Source organism: Manacus vitellinus, unplaced genomic scaffold (genome assembly GCF_001715985.3).
Source record: "Manacus vitellinus isolate BGI_N305 unplaced genomic scaffold, ASM171598v3 scaffold_26_pilon, whole genome shotgun sequence".
Lineage (NCBI taxonomy): Eukaryota > Metazoa > Chordata > Aves > Passeriformes > Pipridae > Manacus > Manacus vitellinus.
Genome location: NW_021939960.1, coordinates 1,056,629 through 1,068,511, shown reverse-complemented (window position 1 = coordinate 1,068,511; position 11,883 = coordinate 1,056,629).

Below are 11,883 nucleotides of genomic sequence, written 5' to 3'. Positions count from 1 at the left end.
AGTGCCAGCAGTGTCTGAAGTGACTGGCGATGGGCTGGGATAGGGAGCTGCTGCCCTGGTGGGGGTATTGGCTCCAAAGGGAACTCCTTGTGGGAATTTCTTTGCTAGACAGTAGGTGCTACTATTCAGCCTCTAATGAAAAGGCAGCTGAGGGGAAAATGCTGGAGAAGAGAATGAGCAGCCTGAATGAACGGCCTGCTAAATGCACCAGCCAGTGCACTGGCACGTAGGCAGTGTGGTTGTTGTCCTTTTTTTAGCAGGGTGCTTGCCAAAGTCATACCTGATCCTGGCTGCAGGTCTGCACATAGGAGGTACCTATGGGCTGCCCAGGGAAGTAGTGGATTCTCCATCCCTGGAGATTTTTAGAAAGAGATTGGATGTGGCATCAGTGCCATGGTCTAGTAACCACAGCGGTAGTGGATCAAGGGTTGGACTTGATGATCTTGGAGGTCCCTTCCAACCCAGCTGATTCTATGATTCTATGATACCTGTATTAAAAACAGTTGTTCCAATTTCCAGATGACTGTCCTGGTGATAGGTCTCCAAGCTGCTTTAATAATTGTTGTTGCAATCCAGGGGAGAAAGCTGTGGCTGTACTGAGAAAAGGGCAGGTTGCAGAAACAGGAATTGGATCGGAGAGATGTGCTTCACATCTCCCAGCAACATAACTCAGTTGACTTCAGTTGAAGGGAGCTCAAATGTCATCTGTTTTTAATTTAAAAACATCATAATACCTTGAACAAACTGTTTTGATCACAAAGCCCCTTCAAGGAAAATTAAAATTTTAGTAATTCCTTTTTAGATTTCCCATCTATTTGCACCTCAGTAAAGAAAGCCACGTTTTTAGCTTTGCTCTAGAATGTGCATAGATTAGAAACACAGCTGCTAGTTCATTTTCAACGCTGCCCTCCTAACACAGCCCTGAACATCTGACCCATCAGCTCAGAGTAGCTCCAAGTGGAGCTGCCTTTTCATGCAGCCTGGAGTTACAGAGCCCTGTCCATCCCCACTCATGCCTGGGCAGGACCAGCACGTCCTTGTGAACACTCCAGGCGAGCTGGAGGCCCTGGGAAGGCTGGGGAGGGCAGCCAGGCTGCTGGAGCCCGTCAGCTCAGGGGCTGCAGCAAGCTCCACTCTGCTCAACTTCCCCTTTATGTTTAAAATATAATGGTCTGATTCTTTGCTCTGATTCACAGGAAGCTGGGCTTTAAGACTGTGTGTGATATGATTGTGTTCTGCAAGAAAGTGTGTGCAGAGAAGGAATGCCCCAGTGAGAGGGAGCTTTTCTTCTGTCTGTCACAATAACCCAAATGTATGTGAAGAGGACCTATGAACTCTGGTCTGGCTTGGGGCAGTGGGACAGGCAGTATTTTTAGACTCTACTTGTCTAGCTCTTTGACCTGACAAAATGGCATAATTTTCCACTTGTCCAAGAGGGAATGTGACAGGTTACCATTGACTCTTGGGTGCAGTGAAGAGTTTAGATCTGACTGGGCACCCCAAACTGCATTTTTGAATAGCCCAGATATTCTAGATGCGTAAAGCTGGGTGGGACCCCTGACATGAATAAGCCTTCTGAGGATGTTTCTGAGATCACTGTGGCCAGAGGTTGGCCCCAGACCACTCTGCAGTGGGGTTTAGGGCTCTAGAGCTGTTTGGAAAAGAGAAGGAAAAAAACAAAACCAAGGCCCATAAATTACATTGTCTGCCTTCAGGGAAAATTTTTGTTTTTGTTAAATTTTTGGCATTATATTTCATAGTTAATGGAGCATTTTCTCCTGCCTGTTTGTCCCATATGGTCTGTGTTTACTATTGTATTCCAGTATAGGAAAGCTGGCTGGAAAACTGTGTGCCATCCCCATGAGCAGCTACACTCAGGTGATGCCCACTTTAAAATGGTGCAGATGTTGTTAGCTTGGGCTTGGTTAGGAAAACTAGCTCAGATCAGCTGCTGTACCTTCAGCAAGCAGCTCTTCATCAGCCAAAGGGTTTGTTCCTGCTCAGGGGTAGTGATGAAAATGTGCTTGTGAGGTTAATTTGTCTAATTCCTCTTTTAAACCACCATGTGAAAGATGCTCTTTCTTCCCCCCCCCTCTTTTTTTGTGTGTAAATAATTGCAAATCCATCAAGGCAGACTTTGTGAGGTGCAGCTGTGTTGTGCAACCCGTGTGTCTGTGTGTGCAGGGTGAGGTAAAGCCCATGCAAAGTGGCAGCTCAGAAGCTGTGTTCCTTTCTTTCCTGTGGGAGGAAGTATAAATGCATTGATGCTTTCAAAAAAACCACCCAGACCCAGCTCTAAATTAGCAGCTTTTTTGACTAGTTAGATCAGTAAAATGTTGGAATCACGGTGTAGCTGAAACCAGACAAAATTCCCTGGGTTTCCTTTGAATTGAAGTTGAGTGAAAAAGCCCGAGTGCTTGGATAGAAAAGGTACATTAAATGCTGGGTTAAAAACCCAGCAGACTTTTTGCAAACTTATTCCCTGTACTTATAGAGAAGTTGGTGGTCTGATCAGAGGCCAAGGACCTTTCATTCTTGTTTACAGCATTATTCTTTTGTGAATTACAAAATTGCAATATAGACAAATATTTACTATGTAGTCAAAATATAGAAATGGATATTTCTGTAAACAGCTACTTTCTTTTCTGAGCAGACATGTAGCGTGACCTATCCTGCCGTTTGTATAAAGACAATAATTTAGGGACTAAACTTTGATTTTGGTGGGTGGAGGTGGGATGTGTCACACTGCCTTGTGGCCTCTGTGTGGGGAAGATGAACATTCAGGTCGTTGTCCTTCTTGGGTTTCATTTCCTTTCCATTTACCTGCACGAGGTTAATCCTTTAGCTCACAAACAGACCTGCCCTCACTGCTGGTTTTATGAGGTGTGAGAATTCATAGCCAGGAGAGCCTGATGTGCTGTTTGCTTTGCAAGAGCAGCTCAGGCTGCACGAACCACACGAGATGGGGAGAGACCCGTTTCCATAAGCATCAGCCCATCCTGCCTTTAAAAGCAAAGGCTCAGGGAAATCAGAGTTCCCTTCTCCCCTGCTGGGATTCACTCAGTGGTGAGAAGCGTCCCGGCCGTGTGTGGAGTTTGCAGTGCCCGTGTGGAGAGCTGCCTTCCCCATTGTCAGACCACAGGCACTCAGGCAGATTTCTCCCAGCGGGAAATGTCAGGCTCCAGAGGGCAGGAATGCCGAGGCTTGTTGTGTTGCCCCAGTTGCTGGTGATGAAGGAGGTGGTGTAGCAATGTGCAGCCCCAGCCATGCAGATGCTGATGTGTGTGAGGGGCCTGAGGGGAGCTGGCTGTGGCTGCTTCACAGGCAGGTTCCAGGAGAGTCTTCTAAACTAGAAATAACTTGGGAATTCAAGTCCCTTGAACCATCACTGCACATGTATCTCATATACCTGTATACAGGTGCAATTATTACTACTTGCTGCTTAAAATCTGGTGGCCAATATGCTGAAAATTGAGAGATTCATTGACATTTCTAGTAGTTCCTGCCAATTCCAAGGCTAGTTTTCCAGATAAGGCACCTATGGATTTCAGTGCTCCCCATATTACCTCAGTTATGAGCACTAATTAATAGGAATCCTGTGAGTGCATGAGGAGATCTGATGCAAATAGTTCTGAGGCCCTCTCTAAGGTGAACTGTCGGGTTTTGACATTTTAATTGGTTCTTTTTATCAGTTAGGAAGGTACAATTCTGTTTACACTCTTGGGTCCTTTTAAACTTAAGAATCAAACACAAATAATACTTTATATGTGCATTTGATTTGGTCCCTAACCTGACAGACACCCAGCAGGTGTACCCTGGCACGTGAAATGCTGTTGGCTCAGCTTGTTAGTCTCTTGTATCCACGGGAGCTGAGGCCAGGCAGGCATCCCCTGGAGAAGATACCTGGGGAAGCAATTTCAATATTTAGGTCCAAAGTCTGATGCTGAACTGGCTCTTGAGACTCTTAAGTATGTATCAGCAGGGCATAGATAAAGTGTTCCTAGGGAAATAAGATCCTGGGATTTTGTTACGTGTTTGCAGCGTAGATCAAGTTTATGGGTCACCTGAGATCGTGGTACTTGGGCCCAGTGTAGATTCACATGTAATTTAGGGCAAGTGTCAGTGAACCTGATGGCAGTCAGCTGAACTGAGCTGCTTCAGCTAGCTCAGAGATTCAGGCTAAGCTGGAAAGTTGGTATTATTCCATATCATCATGTAAACTCAGTTTACAACTTGGAGCCAGGTTGTCAGGTGGGTCTGCTCCCATCAGTGAAGTTATGTGGATTTACACCCCTGCACATTTGGGCAGTTCTGTTTGCCTGACCATTCACTTAAAGTAAAATTATTAGCTTTGGGGCTCTGAAATGTTCAGCTCATTACACATATTCAGAAACTGAGTATGCAAGACAAGATTCAACATCTTTTAAGCTTTTCTCTGTTCTCTGTGATCCTTATTCCTTCCTGCTGAGTGAATAGCACTGTTGAAGTCCTAGACTGTGTTGCAACTAATGAAAAATATTCTGTGGACTTTAATGGTACTAGATTTGAAGTTTTTCTTTGTCTGTTTAGTGTTTAATGTATTAAACACGATGACTGGAAAGAGAGTAGAAAAGGAACAGAATCTTTTTTATATCAAAGTTCTTTAGCTTTGTAATCTTGAAATATTAATTGAAGAAATTCTACTTCTTGCTACAATTACATTAATCATCTCGATTTTACTTTTTTTGGAGACCACTTGATGTTTCTAGTCGCTTTGATGTTTCTATGTCCCTCTTGAAAAAGGAGTAGCTGTGAAGAGCCTGAAACCGGGTTAAACATTCCCTGTTGCTGATAGGATCTTAATAGTTAGAGCCCTCACTAATCTAGAACTGGTTGCAGTCTGCAGGCATCTCTCCCTTATGAACACAGGGAATAAGAAATATGGGTCAAATCCTGAAGTATTTGTGCTTTTTTTACTGGGCCCTTGCTCCTGAAGCAAACTTTGGTTAAAGTACCGTAAAGGCTGAGCAGACACAGACTTGTCAGGATTTATTCCGCTACATAACAGAGGAATGAAGTAAACCACACTATTCAAACAAACTGTGTCCTGAAAGCATTTTGAAGAGTGCCACAGTGCAGTAAGATGATTAAAATCATCTCATGATTGTAGTACAGGGAGAAAGACATGAAGAGGCCAGTAAAAGGGAGAATATTCCAAAGGCTGGTGAGAATTAGGCACATAACTGTCTTAAGCTCCTTTGAAAATCCAAACAAATACATTTTCTGTTGATATTAGAATGGGCTGGAATCTTACAGGGGTAGATGCTCACAGAAGGGCTGCTTAAGCAAAGAAGAGGAGGGTTTTTTCCTAAGCCTACAATAATGAGAATGTTCAAAGTGATGCAGAGATAGTGTTGTACAGGAGGGAGAGGATGAAGAGGAGTCAAGAGAGGCAGGGTATGGGACATATGAAGAAATTAATAGCAATGAGCCCTGAAGGATTTCAAAGAAAGCAAAGGTGAAAAATCTAGCTTTTGGGGCCCTGAAATGAATTGGGATCTTCTGACCTGCCTGAGGATGCAAATACTAGTGGCTGAGGGGAGGAGGGGCTGGCAGAGGTCAGGGCAGTGGTAGAGAAGAGACAATGGCCCCTCTGCAGCACCAGCCTGTCTTTCACTTCACAAAAGGTTTTTTGTAATTCAAATGAGAACAACCCCTCCTTAAGAAAGGGATCTCTCTTTGGAGGGAGAAACACTGCAACATACTTTACTCTCACTTCCCTTTGGTTACACCTTCCTCCATCAGTCAGCGCATGAATGAATTTGGTTTGACCTTTGTTCTTGCAGAATTCCAGTGTAAACAGTGGTACACTGGAAATACAGATGTGGTCCGGGATCTTTCTGGAGCTTTCTTCCTGAGTGACTTTTTCTGGGAAGTGCTGCTGGATCAGTTCACTTGTGATAGTCCCAGACCACCACCGTGCTGAGAACATCTATGCACGTGAATTTTGCCTGTGTCAACTTGCAGCCCCCATGTCCATAAGCATCCACAAGTGACTGAGAGACAGTCCTGGGTCACTTCTAGACACCATTCAGTAACTCTGCCCTGGGCTTTGTATTTGCAGATGCTGTGGAAGTCGTACAGGCAAGGAGGGTGGTCTGAGCTAAACCAGTCACCCAGGCTGGCTCTTGAGGGAAAGAAGTTGCCTGCCCGGTGCTCTGTTGTAGTGGTAACGTGGATCACTAACTCAGGGAAGGCTTTCAGGGCTGTGAGTAGATGGGTGAATCCTCATCTAAGCCACAGGGATTTGTTGACAGAAACGGTTTTGTGCTGGGCCAAGAGAGTCAAAGTGAGTAAAAAGCTATTGGAATGTCTGACTCCCTCAAGCACCACTGAAAATCCCAGTGCTGTGCAATGCCAGTATTTTGTGACTGCTTCTTATTAACTTTGATGTTACAGACAGTGTAACACTCAGTGGCAAGATAAATGTAAGATAAATCAGCCAAGTGTGTTGTAACTGCATGACCCTTAAAATTCAGGATTGGCTAAGGACAAATCAGTTAGGTTTTTGGAAGTATCTCAGGCACGTAGCTTACATTAGCAGTGGCTGTTTCTCTTACCTAGTATTTAAAGAAATAATCCAGTTTATTTATTCAAGTGTTTTATTCATACATACACTTACGTAATTTTAAATAGCTGAGTTTCTAAATGCTTCCCTACATTTTGTTTAGTATGCATCAGCATTCACCATATGTCAGACTAAGAAGTGGGGAAGCAGTTCCAAATTGCCATGATCCATATTTAGTTAATGTTTATTAAATCACCAGTATCAGTAGAGGTTTTGTAATATGTATGTATGTATTTGTTGCTCATGTATCTGTACAATTATAAAAAATACCATTGAAAGTATGCTTCAGGTCAAAGGATCTGTCCTCTGTGACACATCTGGATTTTGCAACTGAAGCTGCATTTCTTTTCTGAGGGTCTTCACAGTTTCACTTGAGATGAAATCTGCTTTTTTTTTTGCAAATGGTCCTGCAGTCTGCTGTGGGAAGAGAAGGTGCTGCTGTAACACCCACGTTTTTGTTGTGTGGGAAATGGTTGTTATTCTAAATGACAACACTCGTATGAAAAAGAAATCTCCTTAAAAGAAGGAAGTGGGGGGGTGGGGGTGGAGTTGGAGCATATGAGGAAGAAAGATGTTGTCCTCAGGGATCTGGGAGTCACATTCTGAAGAGAATGATCTTCGTGGTTGTTTTCAGGAATAGTGCAGTGAGTACTGTGGAGCTCAGATGATTGGTATAAGTAGTTCACCTCACTTTGTGTCTATAGCTCAGGATTATGGAAGATCTGTAACCTCTGTAGAAGAAGAGTCATTTTAAAAACTGTACAGTAGAGTCTGTTTGAGCTTCTGCTTGGCAGTAGCAGTGATGGAGCTTCTACCACTCAGACTGCCTGAGCTGTTTGCAGAGAATGTGTTTGATATTCCAAGATGTGCATGACTTTTTCTTTTTTTTTTTTTTTAATCATCTTGGTTAGCTAATAGTTTAGTTCCTCATCAGGGGATAGATCAAAAAAAATAAATATGTACCAATAAGCTTTGAGGCTTTAAAACCAATTTGATACACAGGAAGCCTGAAATTAGGGCAATAAAAGATATTTCTGGTGCTATTTCCTCTTACTAAACACCTCTGCCTATCAGGCAAGTCCCTGTTCAGCTGTTTGCTGATGAATTAATTTGCCTGTAGATCTCAGCTACTTTTTGCAGAGTTGCTCTCTCTCACAGCTGTGGCTCTTTATTGTTTTAAGAGAATTTAGAGAAACTAGTCTTCATAGGTGAAATCCTCTATGCAGGAATTTCTGTATAATGCATTCATCTGATGCTTAAGTTCTTCCTTCTTCAGACACTTTAAAATGAGTTTTTATAGAAATATTAATATAGCAGCTGGTAATTGAACAATGAGGGAATACTTGATTGCCAGTAGGAGATACAGTAATACACTCTTTAACAGCAGTGCAGTTGCTTCAGTCTTGCTCCATTTGACATGTGTAATGCCAGTGATGTCAAAGGAGCTGCTTCTGGTTTCCAGTACTCTAACTTAAATTTCACAACTAAAAAAACCTGAACCTGGCCCAGTATTTTACATTCTGTGCTGGCTTTTGCCCAGGACGGTAAGAGATGTTGGAAACCCAGGCATCTGTATTTAGTCAAGAATTTCTTCATGTGTCTCCAAGGTCCAGCTGTCCCAGTAGGTCTTGGCTAACAGTGCCCAGCCCTGCAGAGCACAGCAGGGGTGACAGAACTGAAGCAGGTTCACCCCCAGCTGAGGTATCTCCATCCCCAGAGCTGTGAAGGCCCTGCAGTCAGGGGGTTACAGCTGAAATGCTGGAAGACTTAAGTTTTCTGTAGAAATGCACACTTAGTTTTTATGAAGGGGGGGAAAAAACCCAGTTGTGGTGGGATTTATTTTGTATAAATAGCCCTGTGCAGTCATTGTTATGTTATTTGGAGATTATTTATTGCACTGTCTTTCAGACTTCAGTGCAGGTGAGGACTGCAGTTCACATGTGGGATGGGATGCAGGGTGTTTGCTTCCTGTCATTTCTGTAGAACTTTAGCTTATAAACTGCATATCTGATAGAAAGAAAAAGAGTATCAGGATGACAAGCTTCAAAGCTAACAATTGAGTAACATGAGCAAGGATGCACCTGCTCTTAAAACATGAATTTTGGCAAACATTCATTTTAAATGGTCAGAATATTTCAGTAGGGCCTTGTTCCCCCAGGACCTTCAAGCTGCTTTGCTGAAGACAATGGTTTTTTTTTGGTGTAGAGGCAGATATTATCTTAAACAACCACATTTAGTGGCAACACTAATTCAAGTGATAAAAAAAAGTAGAAATTAAAATTACATTTGCAACTTCTTGTTCATATGTTTTCACCCTGTCTTGTCAGGGACAGATGCATGGCCCCTGTGCTGTAGTTGCAAGGTGAAGGTGCTCGTGATGGTCAAGTGTTGGAATTCATTGCCCACGTCACCTCTTAATTTTTCACTGTGAGCACATTTTCTTGGAAACAAGATAACGTGCAAGAAGCTTTAAACAATTGATTGCACAAGTGTGAAGCAGTTTATTTATTTAACACTAAAAATACTAGGCTCATCTAAATCCCTGGATCCTTGTTCCAAATCAGTCCCCAGCCACTGAACAGAATTGCCTCATTGTCTCCTAAGAGCAACGTGGCATTCCACTCACCTGTTCAGAAAATGGGTTTTTCAGGATTGTGCTGTCACTTATTGCTCCCCCTGGACACGGGGACCGGTGGCCTCATCGCTGCCTGTTTCTGTTCTCCCTTTCGTTTCCCTCAGGGGCAGGCACACTTTGCCTGCCTTGCTGTTTAGTAAGAATTCTCCTGCTATTTCTGAACGTTTGGGGAAGTGTCTGCCATAGACATGAATTTTGAGAAGGGTCATGAGCAAACTCACTGCCTCGCCTTGTGTTACTTATGCTAAAGAGAAGGTGGGAAACAACTAGTTTTCCCTTATGAAGTTAGGGCTCCAACTTGAGTTCAGCAAGGCCCATTTGAAAAGCACTTGAGAGAAAACCCAGCATCTTCAGTCTGTTTTGTGTGAGAACAAACTCGCAATTAGCAGATTCTTTCCTTAAATTGTGCTCTGTGCTCTTGTGGTTCAGAGGTGCTGCAAAGACACTCAGATCAATGAGGTTTCAATGCAACAGTGGACTGTGAGGATCCTGAATGGAAGAACAAAACACCTTCATGCAAAAAGGGCCATTAAAAAGTACTTATTTACTGAAATGAACCTTTATACCTAAATTTCTTTCTAGATTTGTAGTTTCTGTTAGTATTTATTGGAAGAAACTTAGTCAACGTGATGTGGTGCTGAAAGGAAGCATTTCACTCTGCTCATTCTGGTTTGTCACAGATTTGCTTGAATCCTGCAAGGCATTTGTACTGTAAGACAAACTATAAACTATGTTTATGCATGTCATGAGGAGCATCAGCTGTGACCTGCTGAGTTTGGAAGTAACAGACCTTTAGGGCAGCAAGTCACAGTGCACAAATAAATGTTATGTTGATGCAGCAGCAGAACTTTAAGCAAAAACAAATCCTCAGTGGACTGTTTTCCTAACACTGAGCACGTTAACATGGAAGATGGGACCTTTACAACCTTTACCAGGAGAATGAAAATTTCTCAACCTGGTTTCCTGGTTTTTCCCTACACTGTGCCATGACCTGGTTTTGTTATGGGCTCATGGGCTCTGCCAGTCCTTCTCTCCTCCTGTGCTGTGCAAGCAAACAGCTCGGAATGGCAGGGGGGACAAAGAGTTTTCTGCCAGCTTCTTAGCCCTGGTTTTTGTGAAATCTTTAGCCTTACAGTCCTGAGCAGCGTCCAGCAGGCAGACAGAAGGAAGCAGAGCCTACTTTTGTTGCCTGTTTCAGCACTCCAGGAGTGTCTTGGTGACCTGCATGCCCCAGTAGAGAGCTCTGCTCCTGATTGTGGTGGAGGGGTGATCGTGATCGTCCTGCAGTGTCCTAGAAATGACTTGCAGAGTCCCCAAGTCCTAGGGATGTTTTTCAAGATCCCCCCAGAAAGCTGACCCCTGTGCTTCCACATATCCCTGGAGGCTCAGGAGTTCGTTTTTATGGAGATGTGAAGTGTTGCAGTTGAAAAGGGTTGTACTGATGGACTGAAAGTTCCTCGTGAAAATGTCATGGACTAGATCCCTTGAAACCATAAATGTAGGTTGGAGCAGCCAGAAAGAGCATTTTCCCCAGTAACTTTTTAGGTGGCCAGAAGAGCCTTTACCCCTTCAACTGATTCCTCTTTAATAACAATGTTTTGGAATATAAATAAGATACAGGTACAGCAGGTTTTTAATATTTGCCACAACCACCTTCTCTCTTTTAGCATCACTTTTGTCATGTCCTGGTCCAAATAACTCTCTAATTTTCCAGCTAAATCAATGGGTCTAATAAAAGATCATAGCAATCCCTTCCCAAAAGGAGTTGCATGCTACTTGTGTAATGGGTCTTGCAGTCTGTGTCATCAGGTGTTTAGAGAGATGGTGCTGATAAAGATGAGCTTAGACCCTAATAAAACAAGTAGCATAAAAAAATCACTTGAGAAGTTTGGGAAACACTGACCTGAATGTCAGAATACCATCTCTGGGAAAGGGGCTGCTTTTTCCAAGCAGGAAATTGTTTGGAAAGAAAGTGGTGTTGCCATGTGAACAGGGCAGGCAGCATTAGCTCCATGAGCATGCTGTTTAATAGCTTGTGTTTATCATACTTTTTATTTGAATGACTGTGTTGCAAAAGATTCTTCTTGCACCTGAGAAGGTATTGAAAATTGGGAAACAAATAGTTCTGTATCTGCTGAGTTTTGATAATTTGGGGGGAATTGCACTTTGGAAAGTAGATTACTAAATTTCTAGGACCAAAATCTCTTGTAGCTGTTATGTTTTATTATTACTGGAGAGACTGCTGTTCGTGTACATCAAGGCAAATCAGAGGCTGTAGGAGATTTGATGGACTATCTACAAAGTTCACTGCCTGTTTCCCTCTTATGTCTTTCATCCTTTCTCCTCTGTCTCTGCTTTTCTATGCCGTTCTCTCTTTTTTTTTTTAATTTTTTCTCTCCCCTTTTCTCTCTTTCTCCTGCTGACATTGAGTGATCTTTTCAGACAAGCGTCACAGAAAAGCTGTTTTTTAGATTAACACAGTCTCCACTTTTTTATTGACTGACCTGTAACAGCTAATGTGATTTGCACTTCTGTATACAGCTGTCTATTATTAGACCCATCATACTGGAACTGATGTACAGGTAACTATTAGTCACCAGTGGAGCTGCTAATTGTGTAGATTAATTGATCATTCCAATTG